General features: G+C 36.8%; 1 protein-coding gene and 1 pseudogene across 1 annotated transcript in view; one reads left to right on the top strand and one right to left on the bottom strand.

Moving 5' to 3' along the window:
- The window catches only part of MLLT10 (myeloid/lymphoid or mixed-lineage leukemia (trithorax homolog, Drosophila); translocated to, 10), a 318731-nt gene that overhangs the window by 162317 nt on the left and 137103 nt on the right, over positions 1-19311 (bottom strand). The gene's annotated exons all lie outside the window — the stretch shown is intronic.
- LOC102859955 lies at positions 6445-7440 on the top strand (annotated as a pseudogene).

Genomic DNA, 19311 nt, shown 5'->3' with positions numbered 1-19311 from the left:
CATGACACTATACTGCTAGACCACCAGAGCTCCTGAAAGAAATACTACAAAGAAACACTATAAACACTAGGAAAAGTAAAATTCAATATACACCAGCAAAACACAGAGAGAATAAACAGATTAAAATCTTTACAGTAAGATTTCTCTTTACAAGAAAGTCCTCAGATAATGAGCAAATAAATGTAAGAAACTTACTTAATAAGATTCTATTAACGAGAACATCAAAGAATATCCCTCAGATAAAGAAAAAATTACCATAGACATAAAATCAGAGAAGAAAAAAGAAAAGAAAAACTATAAAACATGCATGTAATTATAACAAATACTGGTGGATAAAAATAAGTTCAAAAGTCAATTACTATCTAATGCTATAATTCTACTCCTAGGTATATACTCTCAAAATTTTTAAACAGGGACCTGAGAAGAGCTGTAATTCTGAATGCTTATATTAGCATTATTCATAACATTCAAAAAAATAAGAAATCCACCCAGTGTTAGAGTTATAAAGGAGTGTAGCTTTTGTATAATATTGAACTTACTAAGTTGGTTTCAATTCTAATTTTTAACAACCTAAATGGCTGTTATAATTTTAGGATGTTAATGCAATCACCATGGAAACCACCAAGAAACTGTCTAAAATATATATACATACTACATAAAATAAGAAGGGAATGAAGATAGCACACTACAAAAAAAAAAAAATCAAGCACTGACTGTAAGTTGGTGGACTAGGCAAACAACAGCCCAGATCCTCTCTAAGACATAAGAAAACTGAAAACAAATACAGATGATAACCTTTGGTGTAAAGAAAATGACAGTGTAACACCGATCAAAGAAAGAAAGGAGGGGAAGGAAAAAAAAAATTGAACAAGATGGCAGACTGAACAATGAACTGCCAAGAGACCATTCTGAACTTCTGCAAGCATTTCTCAGGCTAGCACAGCTCCCAATGCAATGATGTCCACAGTGACAATTATGCCAACAGTGTTCACACCAACAGCTAATTGACAAGAAAGGCACAATCTCATTCATGTTCCACATGCCCTCTTCTCAGGGTTCAGGAGAGTGACTTTCCCCTATCAGCACTGAGCCTCCAAGCTTAGCCAGCTCTGCCCCAGGCCAGGCATTTGCCATCATGTACTGTAACAAAAAAAAATTACAAAGCTCCACATTCAGAAATCCACTTTCTACCTCCTGGTGCCAGTACTACGCTCTAACATACAGTCACCCCCTCCTTGTAAAGGTCTGTCATTTCAACTACAATTCACAGTAATCTCTTAAAAATAGATCTGAACCTTGCCCCATCCTGCACTATCCTCATGATCCCTCATATGCTTCAATACCACACTTGTTAAAGTCCTTGTGTCAACCTATCTTACAGAGAGTTTTTGTCTCTTTCCCTGATATTCTCAATTCTACAGTATGATGTCTTTTTCCAAGGACTATTCCCTGTGTGTAACATGCCCAAAGTAGGTGCAACAAAATTTCACCATCCATGCCTCTAAGAAGCACCCTGATTGTACTTCCTCCAAGAGAGACGTGTTCATCTAGTAGTTCATTGGATATTCAGTACTCTTCACCATGACCACAGTTCAAAAGCATCAACTGTTTGCTCTTCCATATTCACTGTCAAACTTTCTGATATATAAGCAACTAAAAATACTACCGTTTGAATCAGGCACACCTTCACTTTTAAAGGGTTATCACTGCACTTTTGCACTTTTGGAAAAGTCTCTGACAGCAGATTTTTCCAAATGTAGTATGTCTTTTGATTTCTTGACTGATGCTATCATGGATGGTGATTGTGGATCCAAATAAAATTAAACACTTGACAACCTCAACCTTTTCTCTCTATCATGATTACTGCCTTTTGATCTAGTAGGGTTTGGGTTTTTTTTATGTTGAGATGTAATCCATATTGAATATTGTAGTCTTAGACAAATCTTCACTTTCTTCAAAGCAAGATTGTGTATTATCTGTGTAACACAACTCATAGATGAATTTTCCAACAATACTCATGCCACATTCTTCTGCATATAGTTCAGTTTCTTGAATGATTTGTTCTGCATACAGGTTGAATAGGTATAGAGAAAGGATACAATCTTAATGCACATCCTTCCTGATTTTTAACTACATAGTACTTCCTTGTTATATTCAGACAACTGTTTCTTGGTCTATGTACAGGTTTTGCATGAGCCACAATTAACAGTTCTGGGATGCCCAATCTTCTCTATGTTTCCATAATTTGGCATGATCCAGATAGACTATGCATAGTCAATAAAACAAAACTAATTACCTGACAATCTCTACTTTTAGTTTAGATCCAGCTGACATCAGCAATGTTATGTCTCATAGCCATGACCTCTCTAAATCTAGCTTGAATTTCTAGCAGTTCATTATTTTTGTACTGTTACCAACAACATTTTAAATTATTCTTCATCAAGATTTACTTCCATGTGATAGTAATGATACTGTTCAGTAATATCTGCATCCTGGTGAATCACCTTATTTTGGACTGGGAACAAATATGGCCCCAAGATTGATTAAAAAACACTATTTTTAAAGAGAATCTGTCTCATATCACCTCTCAAGTTGGCAAAAACAGCTCCTGATTGGGTGTTCCTATGGATTCAGGCCTGGCATGCACCACACCCAGATTTAGAATTGCACACTCTGTTCCTCATGAAGGCAGTGGAGTGCACCATCTCTCACCATCAATTTATTTGCAGTGACTATCTCTGGCAAGCCCCTCCTGTTTAGCATCAAATGCATGTTTCTCCCACAGAAATGCTGGGGTAGTGCACAATCAGAAGTTCTATCCACTTAAAACCTACCTGTTCATTTGACAAGGCACTTTATACATCTGGCACCAGGTACACGTCATCTCCACCTCTGGACAAAATACTCCCACTTTTTCACCTTTTTCACACTGGCAGAGTAAGTCATCTCTGACTAGGTATGCTGCCTGTACTCACACCCCAACTCAGAAATACCAATGACAGCCAGGCAGGCAGCCCAAAATACTTTGGAGGTCAGTAAAAATTATGTCCTTGCTCAGGAACCTTGAACCTAGAGATGTCCTTGGCAGACAAAGGTGCTGCCCTTAGCCTAACATCCCAGGCTGTTCCTGGTGGCAGTACAGACTCTGTACCTGCAAATTCTAAAACAAACAGAAACTCATCCTAACTGTGTACCTTCTACTCTGCCTCAGACAAGATCTTTTGCTTACATTCACCAGTCAGGCTCAATCAACCCTACCTGCTCAAATTTCGTCCCTTTTTCTCTCTCACATTTAATGGAGAAAGAGGCAATCAAATATAAAACTAAAAACATTCTTTAAATAAATGAGAGTAACAACACAGTATAATACCAAAACTTAAAAGTTGAATTCTTTATTAATAATTAATATTCAAGCCATTAGCAAATCTAACAAGACAGATGAAAATAAAACAGTCAAAAATGGTATGGGTGGCCCATGAACAAACGAATGAATACAGAAGCTCTGGTATATTCACACAATGGAATACTATGCTGCATTGAAAAAAAAAACTCATCAAAGAGTATACAAAATGGGTGACCCTGGAGGACATTATGCTGAGTGAAATATTTACATCACAAAAGGACAAATACTGCATAATGCCACTGTTGGGGAAAGAATAAGAGGGGATAAATAATGTATATTACATTGAAATAGATGAGGAAGAGAATTGTTTAGGAGGAATATGTGATTAGGTATTAATGTCATGATAAGAGTTCAGAATGAAAGCTATTTGAGGGGTGAGGGGATTGTATAACAAGGAAAGATATTTTTTTTTATTTTGTTTTTTTAACTTTTCAAAGAGAAAAACGAACTGGAAGGGAGGGGTGGGAGGGAGGAAAAGGGTGCAACAATGAATGAATGGAAATCCAAAGTCTCTGTAAAGTCTCATTAAAATTTAAAACAATCAAGATTTTTACACTCCCCTCCCCCCCAAAAAACCCAAATTATGGCATGGGTGAAATCACAGCTGAAATAAAAGTGTTAATAACAGGATATTATAGAGATTATAAACAAAAGATTAAAGAACTTATACCTTTGAATTATGATGTTTGCTAAGGAAGCTGAATATATCATGAACTATCAAAAGGAAGAATAAACTACTCTTGCATGGAAGAAGTGAGATCAGTGTGCTCCAAGGTTAGGAAGGCTTTGTCTCACAGAAGATATGTTATCAGACAGAACTGGTCAGTTAAAAAAAACAGTGGTCAGTTCCTGGGGAAGGATGACATTCTTTGAATAGTAAATGGTCAGTGAAACAGAAAAGATCCTTAACAAGATAGACTGACCCAGTGATTGCCACATGGGCTGAAGCACAGCAAAGATTGTGAGCATGATGCAGAACTAGGCAGCTTTGTTCTGTTGTACATGGGGTCACTAAGTTAGAACAGACGTAACAGCATCTAGTAACAATAACATGAAGAAGTATGCTCCAACAAACCTGAAAATCTAAATTGACACATTTTTAGAAACATACCACATATCTACACACAGAAAGAAATTTTAACAGATCCCATCACAAAAGAAACTAAACAGTTCAATTAAAAATCTGTCAAGCGTTATGGTTCAGATGACTTCACCAATAAATTCCACCAAATATTCAGGCATAAGTTATCAATTATACCCAAACTATTTCAGAACATAGAAAAAAAGGAAATACTCCCGAATTCATGCTAAGAAGCAAGCATAACACTGACACTAATGCCAGACAAAGATATTGGGGTGGAGGGGATTTAAAATATACCAATATTTCTTATTAGCAAAAAATCTTCAACAACAATCCAATCATTGATGGGGTGGGGAAATCTAATAACGCATATATAAAGCACAAGAACTTCACCAAAACAACACACACACACACACACACACACACACACACATCAAAATACAAGAAATGCTAAACGTCATAAGCTAGTAAAAAGAGATAAAGCAAAACAACAATGAGATATCATCTCACTGCAGCAGCAATAGCAAAAATTCATCAAGAACACAAAAATAACAAATGTAGGCCAGGGTGTAGAGAGACCTTCACTCTCAATATATGACTGTTAAGAATGTAAAATGGTGTAAGGAATATGGAAAGCAGTTTGGTGCTTCCTGAGAAACCTGGGAATAGAACTATCATTTGATCCAGCTGTTGTGCCTTTAAGTATACACCCAAAGAAATAACAAAACTGATATAGGCACCTATGTTTACAACAGTATTATTTATAATAACAAAAACTTGATAACAAAGAAAGTGTCCATCAATAATCAAATAGATTTTTTAAAACTATAATATAGTTACATGGTGGAGTACTATGCAACACTAAAAAATAATACTAAATCAGTCTCAACAGAACTATTACAGTATAAGACGACTATAAAAACATTAAAATATTAGTATATTAATATTATAAAAACATAAGGAAATGCAAAAGTAGTAATGCATAAAGTAAGTAGTGGGCAGCTCTGGTGGCCTAGTGGCAAGGAGCTGCAACTACAATCCCAGAGGCGCATGGTTCGAATCCACCAGATGCTCTGCTGGGGAAGGAGGGACAATCTCCTCCTGTACCAGTCAGATCTGATTTGACAGTACACGCACACAAAAAGAATAAAATTTTTTAAAAAAGAATGTTTTTTAAAAAAAGTATAAAATAAGTAGTATATCATTCTTGATGGTTAACAGGTAAAGAGAATGAGAAGGGAATAAAAATAAAAGTAAAGAAAAAACACTATGTAACAATTGGTAGATCAGACATAATCACTAACCAACTGTCATTAATTACATTATTCAATTAAAATCAATATAAAACAAAATATGTGTGCATAATTAAATGATAAACTATTCTTTATAAACATGTTCGAATAAATATAAATTTTAAATGATGTATAACTTTAAAAACAAAGAGATAAGGGAAAGGAAAGAAGAAGAAAAAAAATAAACAGATAATAAGGAAGGGCTATTTTATCAAATATTGAAACATATTATGAAATTAATTAAAATGGATGGTACTGGTCCATTAATAGAAATATCATTAAACAGAAAATGCAGAAATATAGCCAAGTCTGTAGACAGTTATAACAAAACTGTCATCTGAAATCATTATAGGAAAAAAAATAACTCAAAATAGCTATGAGGAATATATAAAAGATTATAAAAAATTGCTCTGTAACTCAAATGTTACATTTTAAAAATCTTCCATATTAATCAACAGTTGCAAAACAAACATTTTCTATAAGAAATCTTATGCAGATTTTACTGGATAACAATATTGGATAAAATAGTCTAAGAATGCTACAAAGTTTATTGGAAATAAGATTGATAAAATACTACATTAAAAAAAAATTCTGGTCCGTGGTAGAGGTGACCTGACTCCCGGAGGTTGGTTGTGCAGTTGCTGAAATTGTCCGCGCAATTCCCAATCATGTCTGAACCAATCAGGGTCCTTGTGACTGGGGCGGCTGGTCAGATTGCCTAATCACTGCTGTACAGTATTGGCAATGGCGCTATCTTCGGGAAAGACCAGCCCCTTATTCTTGTGCTGTTGGACATCACTCCCATGATGGGTGTCCTGGAGGGTGTTGTCATGGAGCTGCAGGACTGTGCCCTCCCCCTACTGAAAGATATCATTGCAACGGATAAGGAAGAAGTGGCCTTCAAAGACCTGGATGTGGCCGTTCTGGTGGGGTCCATGCCACGACGGGAGGGCATGGAGCGGAAGGACTTGTTGAAAGCCAATGTGAAGATCTTCAAGTCCCAAGGCACAGCCTTGGATAAGTACGCCAAGAAATCCGTGAAGGGCATCGACCCAGCCAATACTAACTGTCTGACCGCCATCAAGTCAGCCCCGTTCATCCCCAAGGAGAACTTCAGCTGCTTGACCCATCTGGATCATAACCGAGCAATGGCACAAATTGATCTTAAACTTTGTGTAACTGCTAAAGATGTATAGAATGTCATCATCTGGGGAAACCATTCCTCCACCCAATATCCAGACGTCAACCATGGCAAAGTGAAAATTCAAGGCAAAGAAGTTGGTATCTATGAAGCTCTCAAAGACGACAGCTGGCTTAAGAGAGAGTTCATCACGACTGTGCAGCAGCGTGGCGCTGCCGTCATCAAGGCCCGGAAGTTGTCCAGCGCCATGTCTGCCGCCAAAGCCATTGGCGACCACATCAGGGACATCTGGTTTGGAACCCCAGAGGGCGAGTTTGTGTCCATGGGCGTGATCTCAGATGGCAACCCCTATGGTGTTCCTGACGACCTGCTCTACTCATTCCCAGTTGTAATCAAGAATAAGACCTGGAAGACTGTGGAAGGCCTCGCTGTTAATGATTTCTCACGTGAGAAGATGGATCTGACTGCAAAGAAAATGACAGAAGAGAAGGAACAAGCTTTTGAGTTTCTTTCTTCAGCCTGACTAGATTATGGTATTGATGTTACCATATGCCGAAAACCTGAATAATCTAAATGTCGTCTTTGACTGTAGTACCAAATAATAATAATGCTCTACTTAAAATTCTCGTGGAAAAACAATACACTTCAAGGATTATGTGCTGCTTGGTACAAATTTGTGACAGTTTATCATCATGGTGTTAGTGCTACATTCTAAATAAAAATAAATATTCAAATGAGAAAAAAAAATTCTGTACAACCAAAAGTAAAATAAAAATCCACCTTGGCAGTAGTTCTGTAACTCATACAAGAGACAAAAGGAAGACAAGACTAAATGTTGCCTGCTGTATTCCTGCTTCAGATTTTTGAGGAAAATATGTGATAATTTAACTTCTTGTAACATCAACTCTGAAGGCAGACTGAGAGTCCTAATGGGTCTGCCACTCATAACTTATGCAAAAAAAGTTTTTTAGCCTAATACTGTACTCAGCTGACAGGACTGTACATTTCCTGATACAGAATTTATGGACTCCAGTTATATTACAGGTACCAGTCACTTACAAACTTAGAAGTTATATGGCTAGCAGGTACTTTTAAGCTGTTGTTGTTAGTGCTGTCCAGTACAACTCAGATCTGAACTCTGTCCTATCTATGCCCACGGTGGCAGTCACTGCATCTATCCACGTGGTTCTTGGTCTTCCTCTCTTCTGCCCTCCCTTCATCTGCTCAAGTGAAAAGCTAAAACTGTTGAAAGCTAATCAATTGCATTAAGGATACAGAAAGCATGCAATATCTATCAATGTTAGGGCAAAGTTTGCCATTTTTTCTGATCTTCAGTGAGGCATCTGACCTCTAAATCTGAGGATCTACTTCCTATGAGTAAAATGAATAACGTCTGGCTTGTCAATTCTGGGCTTATTAGCTACTACCTACATCTCAGTCAGGAAAAACTTTCATCCTGACATCTGGGCCAAAGACTTGGGATCTGTTGGCCTCTAAAAGTATATAAATACATACACACAGTCTTATTGACATAAACACACTCGTGTTGTGGTCGCCTGCAACTCACAGTGACCCTACGTACAACAGTCCTAATTCCTACTCTGTCCTATGCCAATTTTATTGTCTCTGACACACCTACCATCATTACCCCAGTCAATCAATCCATCTCATCAAGGGTTCTCCTCTCCACCCTCTCAAACATGACGTCCCTATCCAAAGACCGGGCCCTCCTTGCAACATGTCCAAAGTATGTCAGACGAAGCTTCAAAATCCTTGCCTCCAAGGAGCAGCCTGGTTTAACTCTCTCCAGGATGAATCTGTTTGTTCTCGAAGCAGCCCATAGTATATTCAATATTCGTTCTCCTACACCACAGCTCAAAGGCATCAGTTATACACACATTTAATTATAAACATACTTGAAGGTGGATTTAGAAGAGGCCATGGCACTAAGGATATCAGTGCTGATGTCAGATGGATCTTGGCTGAAAATAGAAAATATCAAAAGAATGTCTACTTGTGTCTTATTTACAGTGCAAAAGCATACAGGTCATAGAAAACTGGCTAACATTGAGAGAAACAAGAATACCAGAACACTTAATTGTGCTCATGTAAAACCTAGACCAAGAAGTTGTTGACCAAACGGAGCACAGTAACAATGCATGGCTTAAAATCAAGAAAGGTGAGTGTCAAGGCTACATCTGCTGAGTACATCTTTCAAGAAGCTGGACTCTATGAAAAAGAATGTGGCATCAGGATTGAAGGAAGACTCAACAACAAACTGCGTCTGCTGAGTACATCTTTCAAGAAGCTAGACTCTATTGAAAAGAATGTGGCATCAGGATTGAAGGAAGACTCAACAACAAACTGCGTTATGAAGATGACACAATCTTGCTTGATATAAGTGAGGAGGACTTGCTGCAGAAGAGCGAAACTACAGCCTTCAATATAGACTGCATTTCAACAAAAATCATCACCGCCAGAGTGATAGGTAACCATCATGAAGATGAAGGTAAAAAAATGCAACTGTCAGTCAAAAGATGTATTGCTTTGGGCAAGTCAGCTGTCAGGGATATTTCGAAAGTACTAAGGAACAAAGACATCAGTTTAAAGACTAAGATGTACCTGACCCAGGCTAAGATCTTTTCATTCACTTGCTATGTGTCTGACAGCTGGCAATGAATAAGGATGACATAAAAAGAACTGATACTTTTTTCCCTCCCCACTCCTCAAATTGATGCCTTTGAGCTGTGGTGCTGGAGAGAGTACTGAATGTCTGATGGAATTCCAAAAAAACAATACATGTTGTAGAGAAAGTGCAGCCAGAATGCTACTTAGACAAGGATAATAAAATTTCATCTCAAATCCTTTGGGCATGTGATTAGGAAGGGCCAGTTGTTGGGGAAAAGATAACATGCTTGGAAAAGAGAAGGATCAGTGAAAGAAAAGAACCTCAATGAGGTGGACTGACCCAGTGACTTGCTATAGTCTCATATATGTCAGAGATGAGGAGGATGGCACAAGATAGGACAAGGTTGTTCACAGGAATGCCATGAGTCATAAGCTACTTGACAATACATAATGACAGACATATCCACACATATATACCCTATACATTAAAAAAGGTTCAGCCCCTCTACAGAACCCAATGTAAAATACTTGAAACATACTTGATGCTAAGATTTGTTCCAGAGGAAAAATTCATGAGGATGAGTTTTTTAAATGGTTTTTGATATCTTTTTAAAGTATTTTTAATTTATTTTTATAAAATGATGCCTTTACAGTATTTTTTATCCATATACATTGTGTTTTATACAATCTTTCATTTACATTGTGTTTCATACAATTATTCATACCCATCCTATTTCACATTATTTTTATACTACTTTATTTACAAAATTTGAATACATTGTTTTTCACACATGGATGCTTACCATTTCCCTCACCCCCCTCACCGTTAAAACTGTACAACTCCATGATTAATTTCCCCCTGCACATTCTCATACCTGTGCTTTTACCCTCCCCTCCCTGGCATCCTCATACTAATTCTACAGTAATGTTTTTATACAATATTTGTCCTTAATGGACTGAGCTATTTCACACAGCAAACCACTCTCTAGTCCCTCCCAAGTTAGGTAATAATTTACAAAATCATTGTTCCTGTGTGGTGTGTAATATTCCATTATGTGAATACAAAGCCCAGACAAGAGTCTCATAATGAAAGTTTACAGAATACTCCTGGGCCTCCACAAGAAAAGGACTGATAACACAATTAGAAAAATGGGCAAAAGACATGGAAAGACTTTTCATGAAGGAAGATATTTGAATGGCCAACAGATATACGAAGAAATGCTCAAAATCATCAGCAATAAAAGAGACGTAAATCAAAACCACAGTAAGATACGATGTCACTACGGTAGAAGTGGCAAAGTTTAACAGGATAGCAAGTAATATATGTTGGAGAGGATGTGAAGAGATGGGAATTCTTATACACTGTTGGTGGGACTGTACAATGGTACAACCATCTGGAAGGCAGTTTGGTGCTTTCTCAAAAAGCTGAACACAGAAATTCCGTATGACTCAGCTATTCCACTGCTCAGAATAACTTGTTGTTGTTGTTGTTGCTACTGAGTGCCATCAAGTCGAGCATGACTCATAACGACCCTATGAAAAAAAGGCCTGAAGCTTTTCTATATCTGTCTTTGTTTCTCCAAGTTCAAAGAGTTTCCAGAGGCATGTGGTTTAGGAAGTGGACACCACTCCTGCTTTCAAGCTCGAAATATACCACAAGAAAATGAGCACTGAAGGATAAATATAGACTTGAACACCAATGTTCATAACAGTGTTATTCACCATTGCAAGGACATGGAAACAGCCCAAATATCCAACCACAATTATGGTATGTTCTTATTTAATGTTAAGTGAGTCCTATTCTTCTCAAAAACATTTTGAGCACTCTTTCTCTAATATAAAAGAGAAATGTTGGTTTAAGGTATGAGAAGGCAAGAAAATAAACTTAGGGAGTACTCATGATCAAGTCGTAAGGAGTTAAACTGCCAACCCAAAGGCACATACTTCAAATCCATGGTTGTTCTGCAGGAGAAAAATGGCTAATTTCTTCGATGTGATTTATTGACTCTGAAAACCTGCTAGAGGTTCACTGTGAGTTGTTTCTGGCTTGAAAGCACAACTCCTAACATCAGCGTAATGACGTTCCAAAAACCAGGTCATTAAACAAAATGGACAACTATACATTAATACATAATTTCCAAAACACTGCCTATCATGGGCCAGCCAAGTTGATATATAAATTTAAACATTACAGCCAGAGGTCGAGAAGTAAGGAGTTATACTGTCAACCAGAAAGCAAGAGGTTCAACTCCACTAGTTGCTCCATTGTGGAAATATGGGTAATATTTTATCAAATAATTTATATTTTCTGAAAACCTATTCCAGCAATTGACCTCCAGGGTCAGCTAGGGTTTAGTTCCAATGAAGAATAGCAATGAAGAATAACCACCAGCATTACTCTTGACTCACACCACAGGATTTGAATTGCCACACAGACTGTCAATATAATACTTGAATAGATTTTACTACTGTTGCAAATATACAACAAGATACCATATATCAGATGAACAATAAGGAAGAAAAGTGTCTATGTGTGCACTGGAGACTAGGGATAAAAGGTAAAATGATCTTTAATATAAGGGTATATGAGTAAATTTTCATAGACATATACACACTGCATTATTATTATAAAATATACTCGTATCACAAGTACTATCAAAGAAAAGAAAAATTGTAGCTTAAAGGGCCTACAAATCTAGAATGGAAAGGGGCTGAAAAAAGAGATTCTTTTCATTTAAATTGAGAGGGGGGAGAATTCTATTAAAATAATTTTACTTTACAATTATGTATTATATAATAAAACTAATTTCTAAAGGGAAAAGGCATGAAAAAAGACAGAACAAAATGTATGGTAACAGATTTCTGAGATATTAGAAAAGATGACAGTATGAGCAATTCTAAGTTATTGATTCTCTTAAGTGATGTATCAAAAAAATGCAACAAGAAAAATTCTCCTCATCCTCATGAAATTCTATACTGTAGGAGACAGGATAGCAAAGAGTCATAAAGAGAACAAAGGCAATTACTAATCTCTTGTGGTAAGTAAAGGGCTTCCTTAACTACTATTACCCCATCTGCTACCACCGACCGGCAGTAGCATGAAATAAATGGGCCCCCAAAGAGAAGGGGAAGAAGTAATGATCAAGGAGTGAGGGCTACATCTACTAGAGAGTAATTAAATTTGAGCTTTCTAAATAATTTTGAGGAAAACTAAATCCTCACACACAACTGACAACCTGACTGGATCAGAAAGGTAGTTATCAAAAAATTGAAGAAAGAATAAGCAAAAACTAAAAGTTGCAACCCTCATGGATGAAAGGTTGATTATAGTGTGGACTCTATTCAGAAGCCATTGGCAAACAGAAACCTTGATCTGATCCTCGATTCTTGATAATAGAATTACCAGAAAAGGGGAGCAATAAGCATCTGTAGGGTCTATCTATTGTAAGAGTTTCTTAGAAAAAATAGCACTATTGATAGGAGAGTATAGTCTACAGCCATACCACCCTGAATGCTCCCGATCTCATCTGATAGGAGAGCATAGTTGGGAAAACTGAAAAAGCTAACAGCTTTTAAAACTCCAATATCCTGATTTCAACTACAGGAGGGGGCAAGGATACACAAAGCCAAGAAACCACAAATAATGAATCATCCAAGTAAGGATTAAGGAAGAGAACTCATATTTAAGAAAACTTAAATAAATAACATTGGAAGAATATGATTTGATAATAATAAGCTCAAAGTTCTAAATGAAAGGAAATCAGGAAAATGTTGCATGAACGAAAAAACACAGCTTTTAAACAGATCAATATTGCTGCTGTTCCTGCTATGTGCCTTCCAGTAAAAAAAAAATATGACTCACAGCTACCCTATGAACAATAGAAACTTTCCCTATCCTGCTGCATGCTCACAATCACTGAGAAGCCGCTGTTATAGTCACTCTTTCATTCATGTCCTTGAGAATCTGCCTTTCTTTCTCTGATCTTCCACCTTTCCCAGCAAGATGTGTTTCTCCAAGGACTGGAGACATAATATCCAAATTACAGTCTTCTCAAGGCTAATCATAACTTTGTATGATCTGTATAGTCAAATGCTTTTGCATAATGAATAAAGCATAACCATCTTTCTGATAATGCTTTATTCATTAGGTGTCTACCAATATACTGCTCCAATCATTTATTGTGTGTGTTGTTTTTTATTTAAATAATCTTCAGCAAGATTTTACTTGTATGTGATAGTAATTACACTGTTTGAGAATTTCCACATTCTATAGAATTACCTCTTTTGAGAATAAGAAAAATGGTTTTCTTCTACTCAGTAAGCCAGATAACTTGTCTTCCAAATTTCTTGGCACAGGTTAGTGAGTTATTTTTATATTTTACTCTTGATCATATACTCCTTCCTCACCGGATTAATAAACCTTATTTTTTAAGAACACTTTACACCTCATAAAAACAGTAAATTAAATTAGAAATTTACTGAATGGACTTAACAACATTTTTGATCAGTCAGATGAAACATCCAGTGGACTAAAGAATAAAGTATCTGAAACAAGGAACATTAAAGAATAAAGAGGGAGAAGCCTCAAGAAAGCTTAGCACAGTATATTAATGCAACTATGAAGGAATATCAAGTGAACAAATAAATGTATCAAGAGATTACAGAAAAAAGAGAGGAAAACACATTCACTGTTATTCAATATTGGAGAGAGCTCTACTGGCTTACTGAGTAGGAAGCTGCATTGCCAATCCAACATCCATAAAGAGGTATCATGCTTTGGAAAACTGGAGGGCAACCCTCAACAAGATAGATTTACACAATGACTGTAACAATGGGCTCATCAAGTATGTCAGAGATAAATAAGAATTGCACAGGATAGGTTAGAATTCAGATCTGTTTTGTCCTCCAGGTATGTATGTCCTATTTCCATACCTTTTCAATCTATATGAGAAACAGAGTAATTCCAGGAAGCTGGGCTCCATGAGGAGAAATGTAGAATCAAAATTGAAGGTAGACTCATCAATAATCTGCATTATACAAATGACACAACCTTATTTGCTGAAAGTGATGAGGACCTGAAGTGCTTGCTTTATAAGGTCAGTATGCAGTCTTTAATATGGATTTGAAGCGTAACATAAAAAAAATAAATAAATAAAAATATTCCCACCACTGCGCTGACTGGCAACATGAGATGGTAAAAAGACAGACTGTTAACACCTTTAGTTTGCTTGGCTGTAAAATCAATACTCTTGCTAAGAGCAGCTGGGAAATAAAAAGACGACTTGCCTTGAGAAGTCTGCTGTCAGAGACCTCTCCAAAGGACTCAATAGCAACAATGTCAGTCTGGAAACTAAGGTGCGCCTGATACAGGTCACGGTCTTTGCAATTACTTGCTACGCATCAAAGAGCTGGACAATGGCTAGAGATGACAGAAGAATTGATGCCTTTGAACTGTGGTGTTGGAGAAGAGTATTGAATATACCATAGATTCCTAGGAGAACAAACAAGGTGGTCCTAGAGAAGATGAGACCAGGCTGCTCCTTCACGAAAAGCTTCGACTGACATACTTTGCACATGTTGCAAGGTAGGACCAGTCTTTGCAGAGGAATGTCAAGCTTCAGAGGGTGGAAGAACAGAGCAAGAGAGGAAGACTCTCGATGAGATGGATTGATTCAATCGCTGGGGTAACAGGAATAGATGTGTAAGAAGAGACAGTAAGATTGGCACAGGACAGAGGAGAGTTTAGGGCTGTTCTACATAGGGTCACTATGAGATGTAGGCTACTTGACAGCACATAAAAACAACAACATGATTCATATGTAAATCACCTAACAATATGTACAAATTTATTAATTCCAAAAGTGTTCCAGTAAAATGTTAAAATCAGCTAATGTTGTTGTTGTTAGATGCCACTGAGTAACAGACGACTCATAGCGACCCTATGAACGAAAGGCCTGAGCACTGTTCATACACAGTTTCCAATGGCAAGCCATTTTGGAAGTGCATGCCGTTCCTGCTTCCAGGCTTGTTTTAGTCGGGAAGCTCCAGCCAGCACTGTCCACCATGGGTACCCATTACTACGCTTGGCACTTCAGTGTCACAGTGTTCAGCATCACAGCAACCACAAGTTACCTCTGTACGGCAATGCACAGACCAGTGCTATAAAACCTAGAATAATGTCTGACAGGAAAACGATTTGAACCCGGACTGAGGGTTCAATAGTGTCATTAATATTACATGAAAGTAAAGTCTTGCTGAAAATTATTCAAAACAGCTGGGATAACTATCATCAGAGAACTGCCCATATTTTAGAATGGATTCATAAGAAGCCACAGCACAAGGGTTATCATGGCTGATGTCAGATGGATCTTGACAATAAAGGGTGGGGAGAACAGAAAATACCAGAAAGATATTTACTTGTGTTTATTTATTATAAAAAGGCATTGGACTGTACTGATCATAATAAATTGAGAAGACTGGAAAATCAAAAACACTAATTGTGCTCTTACAAAATACATATATAGACTAAGAAGCAGTTGTCTGAACAGAACAAAGAACACTTCACAATTTAAATTACAGAAGATGTGCACCAAGATTGTATCCTTTTTCTATATCTTTGTAATCTTTATGCTAAGAAAATGATTCAAGAAACTGGGCTACAAAGAAAAGAATGTAACATCAAGATGAGCAGACTCATTAACAACTTTGTTATGCAAAAAACACAGCCTTCCTTGCAGAAAGCAAAGAGAATTTCAAACACTTGCTAAACAAACAAACAAAAACCCAAAAGACTACAGTTAAATCTCAATTAAAAAAAATCTTCACAATGGAACCATTAGGTAACATCATGATAGATGGAGAAAAGATTCAAGTTGTCAACGATTTCCTTTTTATTGGATTCACAAATGACTACCATTGTAGCAGTCATAAACAAATCAAAAGACATGTTGCACTGTGGAAATATGCTCAAGGACCTCTCCAAAGTGCTAAGGAATGACAGTTTAAAGACTAAGGTGGATCTGATCTTAGCTTTAGTTATTTTCTATTTATTTAAAAGTTGGACAATAAGGATGACAGAAGAAGTATCAATACATTTGAATTGTGATGCTGGAAAAGAGTCCGGACTATGCCATTAACTAATTAAAGAACAAACAAATCTGTTTTGATGGAAATACAATCAGAGGGCTCCTTAAGGGCAAAGATGTGAAATTCTGTCCAACTTACTTTAGACATATTCAAAGGAGTAATCAGTCTTTGGAAAGAGACATCATGTTGGAAAAGGTAAAGAATCAGAGAAAAAGAGGAAAACCGTCAACAAAGATGGACTGACACAGTGATTATCACAATGGGCTTGAACATAACAGATCATAAGGAGAGCACAGGATAGGCCAAAGCTCAAATCTGTTCTTCACAGGGTTGGTATGAGTCACAGTTGAGTTAATAGAGCCTAATAACGAATAGAATAGTAACAAAATTAGAATCATCAGCACGTACCTCAAGAATTGACAAAAAATGGAATCGATCTGAGATCCAAAATTACTGTTTCAGACTAAAGTGTCAACTTACAGATCCAGCAGATAAAAATCAGCAAAAATATACATGATCTGAAAAGCATCATCAATTGACTAGATTTAATTGGTATTTATAGACTGTATCATCAAATAATGACAAATATAAATTCTATCCAACATAGAGAGTTCATGTCTTGGCATAAAATGTACCTTAACAAATTTGAAAAAATATAAGTCATACAAAGTACATCCTCAAACTACAATCGAAGTAAAATGAAAATCACCAACAGAATGATGATTAAAATCTTCCTTAAACACATCTACAACAACGAGAAGATAAAATAGATGAATGAGATCTTCTAAGAATCAAATCTCTATGCACACCCAAAAACTTCTCAAGCAGGGTAAAAAGGGAAGCCATAGACTGGGAAAAAGTATTTGGTAATGACATGTCAGAAAAGGGACTTATTTAGATCTAGAATTTATAAAATACTGGAGCACCACAACAAGATAAACAATCCAACTGAAAAATAGGCACAGGATATGAAAAGACACTTCACCAAAGAAGACATTCAGATGGTCAACAAGCACATGAATTGTTCAAAATACCTACCTCTAAGAGAGATGCAGATCAAGAGATATCATCTCAACCCAGTAAGAATAGCAAAATTTAAAAGAACAGCAAGCAACAAATGCTGGCAAGGTTGTGGAGAAACTGGAACCCTTATTCACTGTTGGTGGGAGTGTAAAATGGCGCAACCACTGTAGAAGGCGGTGTGGCACTTTCTCAAAAAGTTGTAAATAGAGATACCATTTGACCGAGCAATTCCACTCCTGGGAATACTCCCCAAAGAGACCATAACTGCCACCTAAGCAGATACATGCACACCCATGTTTATCACAGCTTAGTTCACAATAGCGAAGAGCTGGAAACAACCTAAGTGCCCATCAACAAATTATAGAGAATATTACACAATGGAATATTACACTGCTTTGAAAAACAAGGAACTCATAATATAGTATTCCAAATGAGTGACCCAGAAAGACATTATGCTGACTGAAATATCTCAGTCACAAAAGAACAAATACTACACAGTGCCACTGTTGTGAAACAGGACTGACATCAAGGTTGGGGGGAGACTGAGAAAGATGGGATAAATTATGTATACTGCATTGAAAAAGATGAGGGAGAAAACTGTTTAAAAGGGATATGTGATTAGGTATTATTGCCATGACGGAAATCCAGAATGAAGGCTGCATAGGTGGAGTGGACCTGGGGGTAGGGATTGTAAAATAATGAAAGAATTCTTCCTTTACTTTTCAAAGAGAAGAGTGAATTAGGGGGAGGGGTGGGCAGGGAGAAAAGTGCAACAATGAATGAATGGAAATCCTAAGTCTCTGGAAACTTTCATTAAAATTAATAATTTTAAAAACTGTATTCCAAAAAACTCTTCCTTAAACACGTAAAATGAAAAATATAACTGTCAAAATTTATGGTAAGTAATAAAAGCAATGTTTACTTGTTGTTATGTTGTACACTGCAAAGTTAGAACCAACCTATAGCTGGCCTTTCAGTGGGTTTGGTAAAACATATAGGAAAAGATTGTCCATCTTTCTTCCATGAACAACTGGTCAGATCGAACTGCATACCTTTGCAATGACAGCACAATTCCTTATCATTAAGCCACGAGAGCTCCCTAAAAGCAACATTATGAGGTAAATGTTTAACACTGAAACCCAGGGAATTAAGTAATACATACATATGTCACTTGACATCTTAATAGCTATATAACAAACCCACTGCTGTCAAGTTGGTTCCAATCCACAGTAACTTGATAGGACAAAGTATGGTTTTCACACATTCTTTAAAGAGCAGAAAGAGTAGCCGGTAGATCTGAAACACTAACTAATCAGTTAGCAGCAAAATGTTTAACCTACTGAGGCATCCTTAAAATCATCAACCACTTATCTCATTGTCTTTCCATCAACAGTCTCTCTAATAAATCCTAATTATCCTGTGATGTTAACATCATGTACATTCAACTGTCCAGACAGATATATGAGCAATTTCTCTTCCCAATACAAATCCAATAATAATGATTTTCTATTGAAAATAACTTCAGTTTTAATATCTTTCACATGTATTTCCAATTACCATTTTCACCATTTGCCTTCTAGTCATTTTAGCAGTAGTAACACATCAACTGTGTTCACTTAATTTCAGACTGAAATGTTGGTTGTTGTTGTTGTTGTTG

Source organism: Elephantulus edwardii, unplaced genomic scaffold, assembly GCF_000299155.1.
Source record: "Elephantulus edwardii isolate Elephantulus edwardi_28Jun2011 unplaced genomic scaffold, EleEdw1.0 scaffold00054, whole genome shotgun sequence".
Classification (NCBI taxonomy): domain Eukaryota; kingdom Metazoa; phylum Chordata; class Mammalia; order Macroscelidea; family Macroscelididae; genus Elephantulus; species Elephantulus edwardii.
This window is presented reverse-complemented; position numbering and strand designations above follow the sequence as displayed.